Below are 15,331 nucleotides of genomic sequence, written 5' to 3'. Positions count from 1 at the left end.
CTTCGGTGGCACCCATGCCTCCATATAAAGCAGAGGGTCCTTCGGTGGCTAGCGGTTGCCGTAAAATACCAATGGCGCTACACTTGTACACCAGATATGATCATACCATTTTCTCTAAGCCTAGTATACTCCTACATACATACCTTATGCTAGCCTAGATACACCTTCTTACACATCCTTAAGTTGCTTTATACACATGGTATTTATACTTGATAATGATTAAAATAATTCAAGCTCATGTCATTCTTTTTTTTTTCTCGAGGCAATTTTTCAAGGTGGCTGATGATGAAGAATATTGCCAAGTTATTGCTGATTTAACATGGATTCAAGCCTCACTTCCAAGTGATTCAGCATTAGTTTAACATTTTCATGTCAATAGTGGTTTTGTACTTTGAAGAGGTTGATTAACTTGGTTGACTATGTTTAGTATTCCGAACTTGAAACCTGGATAATTGACACTATATATCTTCCATTTTCCCAGTTTCAGAAGAATCTATTTGCCAAACTAATTTGTTGTTTGTGTACGGCGTAATGACACGAATAGTCCAAAATCCCATGAAAATATTAAAATAACGGCTATGGAAGGACATAAAGAGGTTCATTCTACTATCAATCATTAGGGACTTGATCAAACATTTTCAAAATAAAGGAATTTGTCTACCCAGATACAATTCGTTGCAACCAACCATTTTGTTTGTTTCGATCCAAACACTTGACTACATTCAATAATTATATCCTACAAATATATTAATTATATTACAAGCCACTATTTGACAGAGTAGCAGAAAGGCCAAACAACAAAGCAACAATAACACTACAAAGCATAACGTCAACCATTGTCAAGGGCAATTCAAAAAATACCCTTAAACAATACAAACCCATAAAATTACAAAGCATAACAGAGACTGTTTTGAGTGAAATCATACAAATCACACTGAAATCAGTTTTTAGTGAGTTGACCTGAGCAATTTTTACTATCATGGTTAGTCATTTCCCCGCAAGCACGACATTTCTTCAGAGGATTTGCATTTTCCTCGACTTACTTTTCCTTGTTTGATGTTATCCTCTTTCCCGATACCTTATTCTTGCACTTTTCTGGTGGTAGAACAGTAGCTTTAGTTGGTGTTTTTGGCCTAAGAAGCATCTCAATTTCAGCTTTCTTATCTTTTGACTTCCCACGCTTAACTGAAATAATCAATTTCTTATTGAAAGTGTGGAGCATTTGAAATAGCGCATCACAATGTTCCTCATCATCCTAAACAAGTGAGACTGAAGTAAATACCTCTGACCACAATTCACTTATATTGTTCTAGAGGCTTTCCATTGACACACAATCAGCTAGGACACATGTTCCAACAACATTAGAAAGAGGGTGGGAGGTTGCAGATTTGATCCATCTGTGTGATAAATACTCTCTAGGTTTATCATCAAATCCCCTATCCTTCAACACCCATACAACGTGCCTATAGAGTATCCCGATTCTTTTAAACATCTTACATGAACAAGAAAACTTATTATCACTTAAATCAACTTTGTATAGCTTGTCGTTCTCACAATCAATTATTGACATATGATAATTCTCAGAACCAGTTGTATTTAGTGATGGTAAATGGCCACAAGTATAACATGCAGCTTGGACTTCTACTTGGAAAATATAAAATATGACGATTGTGTAAAATTAAGAAGCTTGCTTTTTCTAAAAGGAGAGGGGTTATCAATTTTGGATAACAGTTCTTATCATCAGCCGTTAGCTTAGAATATTTCCAGTGCTGAGCATCCATTGCTGTTTGGAAACGCATCCAAAACTCGACAACTCTGACATGTGGTTTGGTGAAGTTTCCAAAGAAGCTATTTTCAGACCCTGACCTTGATGTCGTGCGCAAAATCCGGCCCAAATATGTGTCTCTAATATAAGCCGGAATCCAAAGGGCACGGTGCTTAAACATTTTCTTCAACCACTTATGAACAGAAAGCTCATATGAAGAAATGATCGAATTCCATTTCGATTCAAATTCTTCTGGAATGATCTCTACACCCAAAACAACCGAGTTTATTTCCTTAAAAAAGGTTGTATCTTGGGAAATCGATGGACCAACCTTGTTAGGCAACTTGTTCATTATATGCCACATACATAATCGGTGGCATGTTTTGTCACCAAACACACCTTTTACAGCTTTTTTGATGCCTCTGCATTGATCACTTATTATAGTAATAGGATAGCGATCACCCATAGCTGTTACAAAATTCTGAAACAACCACGAAAATGATTTTGCATTTTCATTTCTTACAAACCTGCTGCAAAATTAATGCAACCTTTATGGTTATCAACACCCGTGAAAGGGACAAACACCATTTTATATTGGTCGAAGTTATAAGTGGCATCAACGGAAACGACATTACCAAAAAGGGCATAGTTTTTAAGTGATATTGGATTTGCCCAGAAAAGCTTAGTTATTCTGCTTTGATCATCCACATCAAAGTCAAAATAGAAAGATGGAGACATAGCCTTTTTTTTTGCATGAAGTTCTCTACTAACATCTGGGCATCATATTCTTTGAAAAATTTCTTAACATCCCTTGAAAAATTTTCAAAATCTTGTAAAGATGCACCCACATTTTTGTATCCCTTCACATACTGTTTGAACATCCTAAATGTTTGCACCGGACCATGGTTTACCTATGCATTATCCATTATATTTTTTTTGTGAACTAGGTTTAAATCCCTACACGGTTTCAGATGTATCATAGTTGCTGGGGTATTCATAGCATGTGAGTGAAGCTCAATAAAATCATAAATCTCATATTCTCCCGTCTCAATTCTTCTAAAACTAACTTTAGCCTCACACCCAATTCGCGTAAGGGTCCTCTTCCTTTTTCTACCCTTGTGATTACTTTTGCCTTGTTTATTACACACACACCACTTGTGTGTAATAACCCCATCAACCAATTTTGTTGAGTCTAACCTTGTAAGAAAACCACAAACCTTAGCATATTCCTTGTAAAAATGTATGTCTTCTTCCAATGTTGCAAATTTCAACCACAATGCTGGTATTAGTTCTTCTGAGCAGCTCGGCAATCCCACTATTGGATTATCAGAAACAACTTATGGGGTGGCTACAACAACAAAAAAAACAAAAGAAAATGAATGTAATTTTATCCCTCATACCATAGTCAAGCTTATTAGACAATACAATAATTAATAACAAGCTACAATTTTCTACCTGGTACGTTGTTCGGGGAAGTTCATGCGGTGCGTAAGTGACAGGTAAATGATCTCCTTGTGAATTACTTGAAGACGCTTGGACATTAGTAACTTGTATAATGTCTGCACACAAAATGAATATCTTCAGTGTCAATTACCAGATACATTCTTACATCTTTATTCACACACGTCTTTAACTTGCTGGATACACGTTATATTTTCATACCAAAAGCGTTTAATTTTGAGCCTCAATCAGCAAAACAAATGAAATCAAGCTACCCAGATGCATCTCCCACACCCTCTCGAAATTAATGTGAAAAACATCTTGGATACATTTTTTCATCTCCCATACCCAGATACATTTTTTCATCTTTACATAAACACATCTTTAACTACCTGGATACACATAACTTTTAAAAGCAGAAGCAGCTTATTTAAGGTCTCAATTAGCAGCAAAAACAAAATAAGGTATCACAATACATCAATCCCCTTCCCCTCTCCAAATTATTGTAAAAAACATCGCATATTGGCATTGCTTTCCTGCTCCTCTTCCTACCATCTCCCCCGTCATATTTTCTTCGACTAGGTATGGGATACATGTCAGAGACATTTTCTAGTGATAAATTTGCCTACGTTGTGGCGTGTGATGGATATAGCATTGTGGTTGTAGGGTTGTCGACGCTAAGATGAGTGGTGGTGCGATGATGAGAAAATATGAGATGAAGGAGATCAATTCGATAGAATTGCCGGAGTCATCTGCGACACTAGTATGGGTAGCCAAAGTTGTCTCCGGCACTAGTCTAGGTGCCGAGGGTTATCAGTTGCGTCGTGCATCATTTGGACATATGTGGTGGTTGCAAGGGCAAAAAATTTAAGATGGCAGTAGGTAATGTTGTATGATTACATCTTCATTTGCAGTCGTGACTGTAAAACACCATAAAACACCGTCTTAGCTTAACGATTATGTGATAAATTAGAGTAATTGATTGACGTTGGTGAAATACTTGAGCCGTGAAGGCGTTGGTTTTGGGTAAACTTCGGGACTAAGTTTCTTTTTAGGAGGGAAGACTGTAATACCCGGTATTTTTACAAGACATATGAAAGTATTTTATAATTATTAAGCATTTTATATTCTACAAGTTTTATTATCGTAATAAGAATAAGAGGAAAAAAATAAAAAAATAAAAGGAAAAGTTGGGCCATGTAGCATGGCCGAGTATCACAAGTAGTATATGGGTAGTTGGGTGGTCTTATATATTTTATTAATTTAATGATATAAGGAAACTAACTAGAAATTTCCTTCTTACTGGTATATAAACCTACCGCATGTACCACCTAAAGCCTTATTTCACACAAACACAACTTGATGCGATTTGGAAGCGTAAGTCGACATGACACAGTTGTAAAACGAATAAGGGATAAGCAGACACCAAGTTAGACCTATAACTTGATGAACGAGATTGCCTAACCAAGACCTATTGTTTCCAATTGAGTAACAATTAGGAATCGCGTCCTAATTAATCACTAGTTTTGGATTATCGCAACAATCCGGGTTTCATAAACAAACGTAACATACGTTTAATTGAGAGACACAAGTTTTTTTTATTTCATCAAAATCTTCGTTGTTTTAAAATGATGGCCTAAGGCCTCCATTTATCCTATTTTACATCTCAAGGATACAATGAATCTAGTCCAAACATTGTCGTGACTAAATACATTGTCTCATAATAAAAAGAACCATAATGTAAATACAATGAATACGGACTAATATTTATGATAACCACCTCGTACACTGAATGAGGCATATGGAGCGTGTTCAATGAACGCTGATAACCACCTCGTACATTGAATGAGGCATATGGAACGAGTTTAATGAATGCTCATGTCTTCAATAAAAGTTCGAGATGCATTTAATTATTTCCGAGATTCCTTCAACCGTCCCCCAAATAATCGTCAGAAATGCCTTAAACTGATCTCCGACTTAAATTGAATCCGCCCCTCCATTGACCCATATCCCAACCCGTATCGTCCGCCCTTTTTTTAAGAAGAATCGTCCTGATTCTTGTGCCTTCCAATGTCGAGATGAGTGGTTTGTGCCCATTATTTGTTGCCCAATGCCCGGATTGAACGCCTTTGATGAATGTTACTGATTCCACCCACAAACTTCACAGTCCCGAAACATCTTCTTCCCGAAATGTTTTAACCCACGAACTGATCTTGGAGCATCTTCAAAACCGTGAAAATGAAAGGTGTCATTCACCATGGCCTTCCAATATACAAATAGCATGCCGAACCTAAGAAACACACGGGTTCATGTTTGACCCTAAGATTTTCTAGGGCTGTCCATCTTGTTTCCGACGTTGCATCACTGCAAATGGTAGTGCCATTGAATACAGGAGGCAAATTGAAATTGATAGCAAGATTATCCTCCTTTGTAAAAGGATTGTGAAAGAGCGATGTACCTCCTGGTTCGTTGATGCACTGTAACGGTATAGCCTGGTTGAACAAGCAGAACCGTCCCAGACTGGATGGAAATTCATCATCGTAAACATCAACAACAGGAGGCAAATTTGGATTGAAAATTCCCCCCATTAAATCGTCTTGAGATGAGGACATCAAGAGCCTTGGCTCTGATACCATATGATGCGATTTGGCAGCGAAAGTCGACATGACACGGTTGTAAAATGAATAAGCGATAAGCAGACACCAAGTTAGACCTATAACTTGATGAACGAGATTGGCTAACCAAGACCTATTGGTTCCAATCGAGTAACAATTAGGAGTCCCGTCCTAATTAATCACTAGTTTTGGATTAGCGAAACAATCCGAGTTTCACAAACAAATGTAACATACGTTTAATTGAGAAACACAAGTTTTTTTTTATTTCATCAAAATCTTCATTGTTTTAAAATTATGGCCTAAGGCCTCTATTTATCTTACATTACATCTCAAGGATACAATGAATCTAGTCCTAACATTGTCGTGACTACATACATTATCTCATAATAAAAAGAACCATAATGTAAATACAATGAATACAGACTAAAATTTATGACAACCACCTCGTACATTGAATGAGGCATATGGAACGTGTTTAATAAACGATGATAAGAACCTCGTACATTGAATGAGGCATATGGAATGAGTTCAATGAACGCTCATGTTTTCAATGAAAGCTCGAGATTCATTTAATCATTCCCTAGATTCCTTCAACCGTCCCCCAAATAATCATCGGGAATGCCTTAAACTGATCTCCGAATTGCATTGAATCTGCCCCTCCATTGACCCGCATCCCAACCCATATCACAACTCATCTTATAAGAGGGGAAAAAAGAGATATTTAAGAGGAGATTTGAAAAAGATTGTGAGGGTTTCAGCTCGTTCTAATCTTATTCGTGGTAAGTAACTAAACCCTATATATCAATTGTTTATGTTTATATGTTGACCCGTCTTTGACCACCGAGAGACACCTCTGACCGTGACCACCGTGGTCCACCGTTAACCTGACCATGGTGGTTTGACCGAGCGGTTTGTGGTGTTGGCTTGAACCGTGTAACGTTGTTGTGGGTGTTGTTATACCGTGTGCTAGGGCAGCCCGTAGGACGTGGTTAAGGCAGTGGTCTACAAGGTTGGTTGTCGGCACGGTGGCGGCTAAGGGTGGTGCTGCTGGTGATGCCGAGGGGGAGATTAAGGCACTTGTGTGTGTGTGTGTGTGTGTTGGTGTTAGGGCAAAGGGTCACGGGTGGCTGTTAGGGCTCGGGTTAAGACCATGAGCATGATGGTGTTGGTGAGGGTGGTGTACGGTGTGATGGGTAACTGTAGGCCGTGGAAAAGAAGGGCCATGGTGGCGGTACTTGGCCGAGACAAGGGGTTATGGGTGTCGGTAAATTTGTTAACTTTAATACCGTCATAAACGTGAATTAATTAATAATTATTTCGTATTATTGTTGTATTACGTGAGGGTTTCATTGAGGAAGTTTTTTTAATTTCCTTGCTTGGATTATTTAAGCGGAATTGCTAAAATGTAGGCTAGCTACTCGACAATTAACTGCGGTGTTTTCTTATGTGCAGTTACGCGTCTTGATTAAATGTTATTGGCATGATATTGATCTTTTATGACGGAAATTGTCAACGGATTTATATAATTGATTGGTGGCCGAATAAGAGTAACTTGCGGTTGATGGCCTTGACTTGAGTGCTGTTATTGACTGTTCACTGGTTGTTTGTATCTTATTGGCATATTACCGTATTGCATTGGCATTGGCTTGTTAATATAATTCACAAAAAAGGAGCTTGGCATTATGGTTATTAAAATACTTGGCAATTGTCTATATTAGTGACTGAATTGTGTAAGCTTTGGTTATTCTGTGTTGGCAACGTATTGTGAGATGGTTTGTGATTTAGATAGGTCAGGCATGGCTGCGGTTGTGGACCTCAATTGGATAGGCCAGGCACAGGGATGTGGATGAGTCGTGGCCTTGGTATGGATAGGACAGGAAAGGCATGGTGTTCGGAGTTGGCCCTGGACCTATAATGGCAAGCCCACATGGTGTAGTTGAGCTTGGGCAGAGAGCCTCGAAAACAGACTACTTGTGATTTATTATTGAGACAATGACATTGTGACATCGTATATATATATATATATATATATATATATATATATATATTGCATCGTTTATCTGGTTCACATGTTGTCCTTTTATTTATTATAGAATCATGAGGTTGACTTGTGTGTATCTATGTGTCCTTTTAATTACTGTTTTCGTCATGGGAGCAGATAATAAGCAGGTATAACTGATGATTGTGGCATGGCTGGGACGTGTGAGCTAGCTCGGACCAGAGTCATCGCTTTTGTTTACGTTTAGTAGTTAAACTAAATGAATTAGTTATCATTTAATTTGTCGGATTGTAGTTTGAAGTTTGTTGGCAAAACCTTTCGTTGGCCATGTTTTGGCCGTGTGATCTGTAGTCTGTTTTGGGTAGTTCGCTGCACTATTTAACCTTTTATTTAAAGTACCTTGAATCATTTGTTCCTTATACTATTTACCTCAAGCAACTGAGATGGTAACACCGTCACTTGTCTCAGATGTCTGGCGTAAGTCTCTTAGATAAGTGGGGGTGTTACAGTCACATTTGCTTTCTCCGTCCAACCTTCATCAGATCCATCACTGTCAGAGCTAATCAAAATTAGTGTATCTGGTTTATATATTGATGTATCTCAAACCAATTTTGAGATACCTAATAACTAATTTTTTGTTTCTATGTTAAGATACATTAAAATGGTGGCTAGCGACACCAAATATGATTGTACATACGTCAAAAAATAGTGTAGATTATTTGTCGTCGACTTGTTTGACACTTGTGTGAACATTAGTTTATTCACGGGTGTGGCGATCTTTGCCAGTGAAGGATGGAGTGAGGGAGAAGATAGGAGATCGCTAGTGGTGAATGAGTTTGTTTTTAATGGAAGCAAAATCATATCCGTCGTCGTTGGAAATATCACGCCGGTGAGGGTCGACAGTGATGGTTGAGGGGCATCCGAGGTGAGAGGGAAAGAAGAAACTCAAAATTAGTATTGTCGGTGGCAGGTTGTTGAAGGTGTATGATTGGGGTGGATAGGTCACTGTCGGAGATCAGGTGGTGGCGTGCGTCAGTCAAACTAGTGTACTGGAGGTGATATCTTGTTGTAGCTCAACCTCGGGTGACAGTATGTAAAAGAAGGTGAAGTTATGAGAGGTTATATCAGAGCTTGTGGTTTTAAATTTGATTGTTACTTTGTTTTTTTGTTTTTTATAGAAAAGATTAGATATGCGTTCTCACCGAGTGATCGTTCTCACCAGGTCTTATATATATACATATATATATATATATATATATATATATATATATATAGATAGATATAGATATATAATAGGAGGATCTCATAAGTCCACTGTCCATAAGTCCTCATAGGAGCAATTGGATCTTGGAGATGGATGGCTAAGATGAACTCCCAAAAAAGGTGTTTAAGAGCCTATTTTAACACACTTTCTCCTCCCTCACTAATCCACCCTAATTAATACAAACTTTATGACACTTTTATGAGTGTAACTTTAGTCCTAAATAGTGTAATTTTTTTACTAGTGTAACTTTAGTGTTTTACGAGTGTAATTTTAATAAAAAAATAGTGTAACTTTAAACTGAAAGTGATTTTGACAGACATTTTTTTGACATTTTGTAATTTTAAGACAAGTTTACGACATATCAATATTTTTTACAAGTGTAACTTTAGTGTTTTACGTGTATAAAATAAAAAGTGATTTTGACGGACATTTTTTTATTTTTTGTAATATTAAGACAACTTTACGACCTTCAGACATTTTTTCGACTTTTTGTAATTTTATGACAAGTTTACGACATTTCAATTTTTTTTACGAGTGTAACTTTAGTATAAAATAGTGTAATTTTAAACTAAAAAGTGATTATGATGGACATTTTTTTGAGTTTTTTTAATTTTATGGCAAGTTTACGACATTTCAATCTTTTTTACGAGTGTAACTTTAGTATTTTACGAGTGTAACTTTAATACTGAATAGTATAACTTTAAACTAAAAAGTGTTTTCATGGATTTTTTTTTGACTTTTTGTAATTTTAAGGCAAGTTTACGACAGTTTTGTTTCTTTTTAGAGTGCAGCTGAAGTGTTTTACGAGTGTAACTTTAATATTAAATAGTGCAACTTTATACAAAAAAGTGATTATGACAGATATTTTTTTGACTTTTTGCAATTTTAATACAAGTTTACGACATTTTAGTATTTTTTAGAGTGCAACTTTAGTATTTTACGAGTGTAACTTTAATACTGAATAGTATAGCTTTAAATTAAAAAGTGATTTTGACGGATTTTTTTTGACTTATTGTAATTTTATGACAAGTTTACGACATTTCAGTATTTGTTTGAGCGTAACTTTAGTGTTTTACGAGTGTAACTTTAATCCTAAAAAGTGTAACTTTAAACTAAAAAGTGGTCTCGACGGATATTCTTTTTACTTTTTGTATTTTTAGTACAAGTTTACGACAATTCGTTATTTTTAGAGTTTAACGTCCGTGTTTTACGAGTGTAACTTTAGTCCATTTGCAAACCTAAGAGGAGAGGAGGATGGGGTGTCAAGAAGCTGTATTGGTGGAATGTTGCCTCTATAGCCAAGTATATATGGTGGATAGAGAAGAAAGCAGACCATCTATGGGTGCTTTGGGTTCATGTTGTTTATATAAAACAGAGGGCCTGGATTGATTATAAACCAGGACAAGGAACTAGTTGGACGTGGAGGAAAGTTTGCTGGGTGAAGGATTTGGTCAAGCAATACATGTTTGAGCCTAGCTGGAGGAGCAAACATAAGGATTACTATATTATGTTGGGGGTACTCTTGGTTAGTTGATGATGTGGATGAGATACAGGTGTAATACTACGGTTTTCTATGCTTTTGGGTACTCTACCAAGTAGGGCTTACTCTGTCGAGTAAGTGAGTTTGGATTTCGAAACAGTGTACTATTGATGGGTACTCGATCGAGTAAGTGGGGCACTCGATCGAGTAAGGGTCACTCGATCGAGTAAGTGACTTACTTGATCGAGTAAGTCGGTTCTACGGGTTATTTCTGCCGAGTTTTGTTAGCAATGCGAGAATGATATATAAAGTATTCCGTCAGTTTCTATTTCACTTTTTATCTTTTCTAAAACCTCACAAGAGAAAAACAAGTTACGTTGCTTTCGTGTTCGCGTTGCTATCAAATCATAAGGGCTAAAGTGGTCGGATCGTGGTGTTCTTTACGCCGTTGAGTTCGTCATATTATGGGTAAGATCCTTATATAGTTTTAATGCCTTTTCGTTGATTTTGTTTAAAACCTTAATTGGGTATTTTGGGGGATTTTGGGAGTATGATGTGTATTAGATATTAATTGTATGGTTTTGTGATTATAGGAGGTGGTTTCGTAAAGGAGGAGTATTGAATAGCTGATTTGTGACGATTTGGTGAATTGCTTATTCTAGGTAGGGTTTCCCTACTCGATTATTGATTACATAGTTTGGTTGGTGAATTGTTGTTGGTTGTTTACTGTTGTTGATTTTTATCATATTGGTAATATTATTGTATAATGTGGTTGGTTGTGTTTGTCTGTGGTTCGCGAGGCATGTCCTCGGCTGAGTGAAGTCACTCGCGGGAGTGGCTTCACCCCCTTGATTCGCCCTCCGTGGAACCCACCACAGGAGGGGATGTGCACATTAAGGAACATGGGGTTCGCTCGGTTTAGATGAGCGGGGATTTGGTGGGTACGGCTGCGGTCCCCCACTGGCTGCGTGGAATATCTGTTGCGATGGGTATTCTGGAAGGACTACACACTTCAATGTGTAGTCAGGTGTATGGAGATATAATGGAGTTTGGAGTTGTGTGTGTTGTATCTTATGTATCTTGTTTTATGTAATCAGTAACTGACCCCGTTTAAATGTTTTGAAAACTATGGTGATCCATTCAGGGATGGTGAGCAGTTATTGAGTAGGTATGAGATAGCTTGCGCGAGGGATAGCTGGGATGGAGTCATCACTTGTCACTAGAGTCTTCCGCTGTGTCTTGAACTTAGATTTCTTTTCAGTTGGTTTTGTTTTGGAACATTTGTATTTACTTTACAGTTTTGGTTTTGGAATTGTAATCACTTAAACTCATTTACTTAATTAAGTATGTTTCTTTATGGTCTATTTGATATACATTGCCTCGGGTAACCGAGATGGTAGCACTTCCATGCATTAGGTGGTCTTGGTAAGGCACCTTGGTGTATGGGGGTGTTACAAAGTGGTATCAGAGCAACAATTTAAGAACCTGTAACTAATGAACCTAATGAATCTAGGGAGTCAAAATAAAATTAACCCGTGAAGTAGTTGTTAGGAGCTAATGCAAACGATTGGGAGACGTCCTAAAGTCGCGATCTCGCCCTACAACTTTGAACCGGCAGTATGGGGTGTCATGGGATCGCTATGTGCTTGTTAAAGTTCTATTGCATATATATATATTGAATGATGTGTTGTATTAATGGATGGATAAACAATTGTGAAGGAATGGAAAATGTGGTGGCGAAAGGTGAAGAAGTTTATATGATTATATGTTGTTGTGAGTAATGAAATTGCATGGTGGTGATTTATAACGTGGTTTTATAGAAACATGTGAATAGGATGTTGCGTTATTGTATATATATATATATATATATATATATATATATATATATATATATATATATATATATATATATATATATATATATTTTGATGACGAGGGGTTGAATCCTCCCGGGCCCATGCATTCCCGCACCACCACATAAACCATCTAAGCCACCCCCTTCGAGGGATGCAGTGGCCAAGTGATCATCGCCCCAAATTGTAGTCGAACTCGGGACCTCTCAACTCCTGCATTTCTGCAAGCTTCAAGTTTTAACCCGACTACCACTGGACTAACACCACTTGGTTATATATATATATATATATATATATATATATATATATATATATATATATATATATAGTGTTAGGATCATATGAGTCCCCCTCTTACATGTGAGTCCATAAGTCCTATTTTGTACCATTAGATCTCGAAAATAAGGGGCTGAGATTGAAAGACAAAAATTCTGTTTAATTACACCCTCTCTCATACTCTACCTAATTAATAACTAACCTATCTAATTAAACACTCCCCTTTCTCTCATTTCCCTCATTTAATCATTATCTCAAACCACTCATCTCTCTCTATACCTCACATTCTCTCATCAAACCAAAACAAAAACAAAAAAACCCAAAAACCAAACCACCAATAAAACCAAATAAATCAAAAAAAACTTCCACACCCACCACCCACCACCAGTCCACCCGACACCCACCCATACGACACCAGCCCACCCACCCACCCCACTGACCCACCACCACATCTCCTCCCGACATCCACCACCAGTCTTCCTCCCGACACTCCTACCTCCCTATTCACAACCACCGGCCTACACCCAAACCAAATCTCCCCTTTGTTATATCTCCCTCACGCCTCCACCCCCACGGCCTCCATGCACACCCCACGCCGCACGCCGCAGCACCAACAATCGCGCAGCCCAGCACTGCACGCCGGACGCCGATTCGTCTCCCCTTCTCCTTTTTTTTTTTTTTGATTTTATTAATCTCAGCCCAGGTCTGGGTTTCTCGATTTTTTTTGTCTCGATTTTTTCCAAACCAAATCTCCCCTTTGTGTCGTTGGTTTTAACTGTTTTTTTTTTTTGTTTTATTAATTTCTGGTTTAATTTTTTTTTTTCCTTTTTTTTGTCTCGATTTTTTAATCGTGACGATGTTCATGGTCGTGGTGATGTTTGGTGTTTTGTGTTTTGTGTTTTGTGAGACGGTTTTTATTAACAAATTATATTGTGGGTGTTGTATATTTTTTTTGCTAGGTTATACGGACTATATTTTTCAAATTTGTTATTTAAAATCTCGTCTTATTATTATATTGTCTTGTTTTATATTTTACAAATCTCGCCTTGTTAATATCCGTTAAAATTACACTAATTACACTTTTTTTTTGTTAAAATTACATTTTTTTCTGTTAAAATTACACTTTTTTCTGTTAAAATTACACTTTTGTTAGCTAAAATTATATTTTTGTATGTTAAAATTACACTTTTGTCCGTTAGAAATTACAATTACATTTTGTTAGCTAAAATTACACTTTTGTTGCTTAAAATTACACTTTTGTCTGTTAAAATTACACTTTTTTCCTTTACAATTACACCTTTTCCTGTTAAAATTACACCTTTTCCTGTTAAAATTATACTTTTGTTAGCTAAAATTATACTTTTGTTGCTTAAAATTACTCTTTTGTCTGTTAAAATTACACTTTTATCTGTTACAATTACCCGTTTTTTAGCTAAAATTACACTTTTGTCTGTTCCGATTTCACTTTTGTTAGCTAAAATTACACTTTTGTTGCTTAAAATTAAACTTTTGTTGCTTAAAATTACACTTTTGTCTGTTACAATTATACTTTTGTTAGCTAAAATTACACTTATCTCTACTAAGTTTACCCTCTCAATTACTAAAGTTTCACTCTCAATGGACTAAAATTACATTCTCAATGGACTAAAATTACATTCTCAATGGACTAAAATTACATTCTCAATAGACTAAAGTTGCACAAAATGGACAATTGGGACTAACTAATGAATTTATTAGTAATTTACACAATTTGGACTAAAGTTATACAAATTTGGATTAAAATTACACAATTTGGACTAAAATTAAACAATTTTGGACTGAAAATACAAAATTTGGACTAAAAATACACTATTTACGACAAAATTTGGACTAAAAATACATTATTTTCGACTAAATTTAGACAAAAAATACAATTTTAGACTGAAAATACACTATTTACGACAAAATTTAGACTAAAAATACACTATTTACGACTAAATTCGAAGTAAAAATACATAGTTTGGACTAAAGTGACACAATTCATTTATTTTGAGTCATTGAGATTGGGCAATTTCAATCATTGTCCATTAAAGTGTAACTTTAGTAAATTGATAGTATGTATCTTTTATCATTTTATGAGTGTAATTTTAGTCAACAAAAGTATAATTTTAGTCCACAAATATGTAACTTTAGTACATTGATGTGTGCATCTTTTATCATTTTATGACTTATGAGTGTAATTTTAGTCCACGAAAGAGTAATTTTAGTCCAGAAAAGTGTAATTTTAGTCCATAAAAGTGTAATTTTAGTCCACGAAAGTGTAATTTTAGTCCACGTAAGTGTAATTTTAGTCCACAAAAGTGTAATTTTAGTCCACAAAAGTGTAATTTTAGTCCACAAACACGTAACTTTGATCCTCAAATGTGCAACTTTAGTCTACAAAAGTGTAATTTTAGTCCACAAAAGTGTAATTTCAGTCCATAAAAGTGTAACTTTAGTTTATTGAGGTTGTAATTTTATTACATGACGATGTAACTATAATCATGAAAATTTCAAGTTTCAAATATCAAAATTGAAAAAAAAAAACCGCAAATGAAGAAAAAAAAAACGGGCCAATGAATATCAAAATAGAAAAAAAAAACGCAAATGAAGAAAAAAAA

Source organism: Silene latifolia, chromosome Y (assembly GCF_048544455.1).
Source record: "Silene latifolia isolate original U9 population chromosome Y, ASM4854445v1, whole genome shotgun sequence".
NCBI lineage: Eukaryota > Viridiplantae > Streptophyta > Magnoliopsida > Caryophyllales > Caryophyllaceae > Silene > Silene latifolia.
Note: the sequence above shows the minus strand (reverse complement) of the source record.